Here is an 8248-nt window from a genome sequence, read left to right as displayed (position 1 = left end):
ATGGTATAGTTTTCCCATCTCTTAGGATAACGGTATAGTTTGCTATAGCCAACTATTGAGCACTAATGAACTTAGTGAATATACTACAGTGTTAAGTAAAATTATACTAGATAGTCCTGATGATTGTAATGTCTCTAATTTGTCTACCACAAGTCTGCTATTGAAAGTTGAAGCAAGAAAGCATTTTGTATTTGAAAAGTTCTACACCAATAGTGCACATACCTTGTTAGAAACCAAATAAAGTGTCAAACATTGAATTTATTTTCACAGTTAAGACAAGACGGGCTTCAAAATGAGATACTGATTATAGTGTTACACATTTTACATAGCATCATCACCAGTATGATGTAAAATCTGCAATTAAAGAGGTTGGGGGACATTAGAAATACCAAGGCATTCTTGAGAGGAATGTGGTACTTGTCTCTGATAGAAAGGTAATGATAGTTATACAAGGAAATGATATACTTGGCAAGTTTTTCTCATCCTCCACCTTGAAAATTGAAGCACCTTTAAAGTACTCTTTGTGGTAGCCACTCACTATCTATGCCTTTACTATTGTGGCATTGATGGTACTACAATGTTCATGAAATAAGGGGATGTGGCTGCTTGGTATTGCAATGGAGGGGTTATAAGGTTCCTCACAAACCAAGAATAGAGTGTTTACATCTCTGCATATGGTTGCTTGCATCTCTCCCCTCAAAACAAGTTAGCTCTATAGTAAACACCAAATTTCAAATTTTGTGAGCACAAACGGATAAAGTATAAAATGATACCATTCATATAATCTAGTGGCAATTATACAAAGATGAAACTAGAAGGAGAATCTTGGACAACTCTCTATACATAATGAGTCTTACTTACATTGTAAGACTCAATCGCATGCTATGTGACACTAGATGGTGCACCAAAGTCACCAACAATATATTACACCATAATGGTATGAGGAGCTTTGCTTACTTTTGCTGATAGAGGTGTGAAGCCCTAGGTGTTCAAAGCCATAAAGAGGTTGTTTGTCTCTAGCATGATAAAGTTACAGATGGAGATGCTATACAGCTTTGAATGTAAGCTACAAGAACAATCTCATTACCATTCAATCCTTATGTTGGAGGTGAACCCTTACAATGCCCACTCACCACTTACACCTCCTGTTGTTGTGGTGTACAGGTTCTTTGAGCCCATCCTTTTGTTGCCTTCAAGAGTAGAGGTACACATGTGGTGTAAGTGAATGAAAGTAGTAGTAGGAGGAGGAAGATCTTGTTTCATGTTTCAATGGAGGTGGGAGAAGAAGGAGGAGCTAGCTTGGTGTGAAAATATGTGGTGGACAGGGGGAAGGGAAGGGAGAGGATCTTGCTTGGTTCTACAATGGAGATGGAAGAAAGCTAGTAGAGAGAAAATGTGTGACTATAGGGTACACGTGGTTGTTGCAGCAATGGAGAGCTTGGGAAAAGGTTTGTAGAGAGAGAAAATCACTTTTTAGGTATAGCATAGGTTTGGGAGAATTTGGAGGGTGGAAAGTGATGTTTTGATTTTTTTTGAAAAAAAGTATATATTTGAAAAAAAATATTGTTTTGGGGTTAAAGGTGCACGTTTTTACTTCTAAAGGTCCAAAAATGTTTTTTTTACCATAAATTAGGTTTGGGGGGGACTTTTAAGGAGGAAAAATATTAATTTTGAATTTTTTTGACAATTTCAAATCTTTAGTGTATTTTTGAATCCGAGTCAGAAAGTGAGGGAAAAGAGGTCAAAGTGGTCACATAATTGCTTCTGTAAGTTCTCGTTACAGTTAGTGACGAGTGGAGTAAATGTGATACACGGTGGTATGGGGCCTCTGAACGTCAGAGCCCTGAGAGTATCTTTTCTCCACCATAGGGCAAGCAATAGGAGAATGTATTGTTCGACAGATTCAACCTTTGTTGAATATGATTCTGGAGGAGCATAGACGGAGCTGTGTGTAGACGGAGCTGCAGCCCAGGGCTAGGATTCCGACTGGTCCCTTGAATCCAATCATTTTAGTTGTGCTGCAACCGAACAAGAGACTGGCAACAATTGCTAGGTTGGGATTGAAGATTGGATTGAACTGAGGGTAGCACTAGTTGCAAATTTTGTGCAAGAAGCGGCCACATCTGATGCAGGCTCGAAAATTGCCGTGAGATGTCTTGACCAGTTTTCAGAACCTAAAGTGGCCCCTTTGTAAGCATGCATGGATGTTAATGGCCAAATCTAGCCAAAGGATAAACTTAGCAAGAAACCCTATCACATCTTATAGTTTAATGATGTGCTTATTTAAGATGTTAAAGAGCACCACTCTCTCTTGCAGTCTGCACAGAAGGTTTTCTTCTTTGAGCTTCTTTCTTGAGCATATTATGTGAACTTTTGCAGGCAGACTGTGCTTTTAGTATATCCGAAAAGCACAACAAATATGCCAACATTGTGGAGGAAGCTATTGGCCGTGCGATTTCAATCAAGGGGAGTGGTGTAGATGATGCCAAGTGGCCACATCCACGCTCTAGAATGGAAAAAAGGACCTTTGACTCACCAAGTAAAAAGTTAAAGGCCAACCAAGCCTCAATACAAATATAATAAATTCTAGGTCAAACACATTGTATAAAATATCTATGGGTACGAGCCGGGGGGGGGGGGGAAACTGTTTCCCCCTTCACCGCAAAGAGGTACAATTGCAAAACAATGTTGTTAATCCCACCTGGCACTCACATGTGCGTGACACTTGAGAGGTCACATCAATCCCATCAAAAACTTTTCAATTACCCCCCTCCGTGTGGGTGTACCTTTGTCGTTTCCATTGCAAGGGGAAAAAGCAGAAATCATAGCACAAGAACTTTACGTCGTATAGAGATCAATTTGCTGGATACTTCTAGGACTGAATGCAAGGCATACTTCTAGAACTTGCAAAAAGTGAAAAAATCAATTTTTTTTTGCTTGATACAATAAAGAAGCTATAGGAGCCTTTAACTTGGGTGATAGCTCACTCAATTCCTTGTTAGTTTGTCGTGTGCCGTGAATGGACTTTGTGTAGTAAACGCTTTTCGGCCTAGAGAAGTGTCATTGACCTTGTACTAAAGCCTTGTTTATATGTATGAAAGTACACTATGGTGCGGATCTAGTTTTAAAATATGTTTTTTAAAAGTTCTCAGCCAAGCTGGAATTGCTTAAAACTCAAAAAAGTACAAAGAGCTCTAGCATATCCTTTGCCATTTGGGGGTACATGCCATTTGTATTGATAGAATCAAAGGTAGATGCCATTTGGGGGTAGATGCCATTTGGAAAACTGAAGGAAAAGGCGAGGGGCAGAAGGGGCTTCAAAGGAAAAATGTGGGAAGGTGGCACGTGGAGAGAGAGAGAGAGAGAGAGAGAGAGAGAGAGAGAGAGAGACGTCAACGAGAGCGACCAAGGAGATGAGGAATTTTTGGCCTTGATTCGATGCATCATTGCGAGCACGAAGAGAGAGAGAGATTTTTCGGCTTGCTGTAGCCAAGGTTGAAGGTCCAATGGGATAGACAGATCATGTGTGTAAATAGAGAGAACGTCAGGTGATGGCGAAAGCAGAGAGAGAGAGACCCCGAACATTCTATTTCTGGCAGGACAACGCGACCATGTTTTGCTCTGAATTGTTAAGCGCTCATTGTATGGTTAGTGCGCTTTAGGGGAGCCTTCGATGCCTCTGTGCTTCTTTGCCTCCACAGTCCTACCCACTGTGTATACGCCTTCATTGCATGACCTTTCCTTCACTCTTGCCTCCATGCAAGGGAGCCCTGACGGAGCCTGACCTGTGAGATTCTCGAAAGTGCGAGAAGCTCACCTCGGGGAGAGCTGTGAAGCATAGCGAGGAGAGGGACGGGGGGCCGCAACTCACAACACAAGAAGGGCAAGTGAGCATGACCAAAGGAGGGTTGTAGGATGTGAGGCGTCTGCAGCAGAGGAGGGCACCAGGACACGCGGGAACTGAGGCATAGCAAGAGCGTTTAATTTCAACAAAACTAGCAGAAGGAATTTGCCAGTCTAATTAATTAATGTTCGTCGAATTGACCCAGTTTGAGAGAATACATTAGAGGGCGATCAAACCTTATATCTTTAATTTGCAGGTCTTACTACAATGTATTTGTTATCAACACGTTTCTAGAACAACAAATTTGTCCAAAGGCTCACACTTCCCTTTAAACAGTAGCACATTCTTGGATTGCCAAATAACTCTTAACAAAGTCGCTAAATGCTGTCCAGGCGATGCGCCACGCAACGCTCCATGGCCACTCCATATCCACAGTAGAGAGGAGCTCCCACTCCCTCTCTCTCAACTCATAGTTTTTAAAATATGTTGGACCATTATTTAAGGGAATAGGTAACAATTGTACAAACCTTTTAAGAGTTTAGGTACAAGGTCCACAAGAGCTAGCTTGGTTGGTTGAGCACTCGATCGTTGTGATTTGGGTCATGGGTTCAAGTGCGGCCGAGCATCCCTGGTAGCGCTCATGAACATGTTTGTCATTTCACACGAGATCTGTGCAATCTGTCAAAAAAAAAAAAGAGAGTCCATCTACATGAGCATGAGTTAACTGAGCGCACCCAAGAGCAAGCTCTTCACACCAAAATGGAAAGGATTCTTTTCAAGCGAGATAAATCCATCATTGGAAAGTACTATGAATTTCCATGGACGAAGACGGTGACTTTGGGCCAACATCCTTTGTGCAAAATCTCTAAGATTGGACGAGACTCCATGAGACCTATACACGAGTTTAAAGTCCCAACCTTTCTGATATGGTCAACTTACCACTTGTGGTGCTGCAAGCCATGATAGAAAGGCGATGATAATTTTGTAGTAAGTAGCTTAAGTTTATCATATACACAAGAAGTTTTGGACAGATTCTCACAATAATTCCCACATTATGACTTACCTCAACATCATGCGCTTCTGTGAGGGAGGCACGGCATACCTAGCTAGGTACGATTGGGGGCAAGGGACCGCCGGCCCGATGGGGTTTTTTAGATTCTTCACCAATTTTTAAATAGAGCATTTAGACTACTTACATGTCATTAGTTAACATAACAGAATTTTGCAACTTCATCGTGGTTTCCTTCTATTATGATTTTGAAGGTAACTCCTGCGATACTTCATTATGTTTTTGAGTTCTACAACTTTGCAGAAGAAAGTTTTTACAAATTCCTCATGGTTTGGGATATATAATGATTTGATTGTAGGTTGGTCTACTTTCACTATATCTGCAATAACCATTGTTGTCAGATTTCGCATCAATAGTGACACACTTTTTCTTGGAGGATCAAACCATGCACACATGGATGAGATTGAACACACACACACACACACTAGTATACTGGTCATAACTCTTTAACCCCCCCCCCCCCCCCCCCCCCCCCCCACACACACACACACATTTTGCATAGTAGTGATACCTTTTTGCTATGCCAATAAAAACCGCCTTATAATGGGACATTACCCCCGCTTAAACAAAGCGTGAAGGAATGAATGCTATCATCACACGGGGTAGGCGGTCCCTGCCCACTCTCTATCGCCCTCCCCAGCCGATGACACTTGTAGGCTCGCGTAGTTGAGGGCGGCCGAATGCATTCATCCTACTTGCTCTGGGAGTGTGCACACCATCCTATATAAACTGAGGTCAGGGCATACTCTGGCCCTCACTTAGCCTTGGATTAGGTTTTTTTTTGCTTATTTTCGCCACTATCTGAACTTGCTAAGAAATGGAGCTTGCAGCTTAAGCAACACAGGAGTTTTGTTCTACCTTACTACAAATTTAGGTTTTGGTTTGTTTGTTGTTGCAATACTATGCATGGTTGGTAAAGATTGGTACCATCTGATTTATACACTGTTTATTAGTCCTAAGCATAATCAGGACAAACTACTGAGCCATGGCATAAATACTGACAAACTACTGCAAACACATGATTGGTTGGAGGCCGTAAACTTCATCTTTTTTCACTTGATAGCGGTTTTTGTTGAAACACTGGCATGGACTGAGTTTTTTTTTCCTAGTTATAGGCTCTGTGCTAGCAGCTGAAGGTTGTTGTTTTCACTAATAATTATCATAGCACCTGGCATATTTCCGCTGCAAGTCTATCAGGCAATGGGTTGCTCTGAACTAGCCATTAAGGGCTGATGTGTACAGTATGAAAAATCTTTTTAGACATTGCACGGTTGGCTTGGGTCTTGCACATTGTCTTGCATTTAATGACGGCTTCTGTCGAACACTGGCAGGGACTGAGTGCTTCTAGCAAGAGGATATATGCTCTGTGCTAGGAAATAAGGGGTGTTATTTTCACTAACTAGTTATCATAGCTACCAAGTAAATTGCCTAAACACAAGTGTGTTAGCTTATGAGGTTGCTCTGGTCGTAACCACTGCAGAAATCGCATGATATTCAATGGTTTTAAAAAAAAACGAGGGGGAGCATGACTGGCAGGTTTGGAAACTGTTGGTGTTTTCTCTTTGATACACTGTTGCCACACTTGGGCTTATATAAAGTTTCACCATTAGGATTTCATATGAGATAAAGAAATGAGGGGTTTTGTTTTGTTTTTATGACTGTTGAAACTTTAAGGCATCATACTCAAAGAAGGCCGGACACTAAAGGTTTTGTGTGATACTAATAACTTGGGATTATGAAGGTAAGTATATAGCTGTTACATTTGGCTTTGGCATGAAGCTATGGTTGGTGATCTATGAGTACACTTGGTATAAATGGAGTCTTGGGTCTTGAGACCTCGTTTTTGCATTGAAGATGGTGATGGTCTCTGTCGAACACTTGCACGAAAACTATTGATTTTTCTCTTTGGTAAACTATTACCACACCTGGACTTGTGTACAGTATTTTCCCTCATGATTTCATATGAGGCGAAGGTTTGGGGTGTTTTTTTAGCTCATCTAGTACCTATGGTTGTTGAAACATTAAGGCATCTTACTCAAGCAGGGCCGAACACTACCGTTCTTTATGGGATGATAATGACTTAGTAGAAATCTTGGGATTTTGAAGGTAAGTATATGGCTGTTACTTTCAACTTTGGCATAACTACCGAGCTATGGCTCGTGACATGAGGTTCCACTTGGTAAAGATGGAGTTTTTCGATACTCTGTTGATTGGTAAGTATATGGTTGCTACTGTGGGCTTAAGCATAGCTACCGAGCTATGGCTAACAAGTAAACCTCACTATTTTAAATTTTCTAAAGAAAACTCTTGATGCTTGGATTCTTGGTGGACTTCACCACTCAGATTAGAAGGTAGATTGTACCACTCATTTTGGAAGAAATAAGTAAAGACTGATAACATACAAATTCTAATAAATGACCTAACTTGTCTAAAGTAATTAAATTCTATAAGATGGACATGGATAACAACTGATATGGTCCATTGATACCTGTAAAACACATCCAAGGCTAACTGAATTGTTGTCTTGTTGGATGGATGCAGGTAAGGACTCTATCCTATCTTGGAGGTTTTCTTTTCTTTGGCAAGCAACCTTAGTTTAATGAAGTACTCACTGAGGAACGGCGAAGTTCTTTTACTACTGGTCTAACTGAAAGAGGATCTCTATCCTACGATCATTGTACCTAAATAATTTTGGTACTGAGTTATTTTTGTACATATCTGTTCATTATTCCTTGGCAAGCTGTCTTTTGAATGTAAAAATTCAATTATGTCTTATAAGTTAAGATTTGAACAGAGAGACACACATCCTATACATAAGGTTTTTCTTTTCTGGGGGAAACCGGGATGCTGGCCTAGGAAATTTTCTTAGGAATGGAGCCCTAATTTGGACCCACAGTTTGTTAATCCTTTATTGGTAGACTGGTGTTAGGTGGCCCCTTTTAGACTCTTTTCCTGGTTCCCTGCTCACGGCTACCATAGTCTCTGACTTTGCCGGTTGAAGGTTTGCAGGACCAAGTATACATTACAATCTGGACACTTTGCTAATTTTTATGTCACCTTTGTTTCAGGATTTCCCACGTTATAGAATGACAGCTCACATGAGTACTAATCACAACCCTGAGAATCATGCAAAGATTCTTCATCAGATTTAGCTTTACCTTGAAGACCATAAACCAAAGAATGCCTTGGCTACTAGAACTAGACCTTTCATCTCTAGGAAAGCCAAATTATGTATTACATACTATGGCAAGAAAAAGTAAACCTAACCTCACTGTTTTTGCACTCTTTCTCTCTCTTAAGGATTGGAATTAACCTCGGAGCCCCTCTCTCTGGCC

The sequence above is a fragment of the Adiantum capillus-veneris genome, chromosome 25 (assembly GCF_014529385.1).
Source record: "Adiantum capillus-veneris isolate H3 chromosome 25, ASM1452938v2, whole genome shotgun sequence".
Classification (NCBI taxonomy): Eukaryota; Viridiplantae; Streptophyta; class Polypodiopsida; order Polypodiales; family Pteridaceae; genus Adiantum; species Adiantum capillus-veneris.
This window is presented reverse-complemented; position numbering follows the sequence as displayed.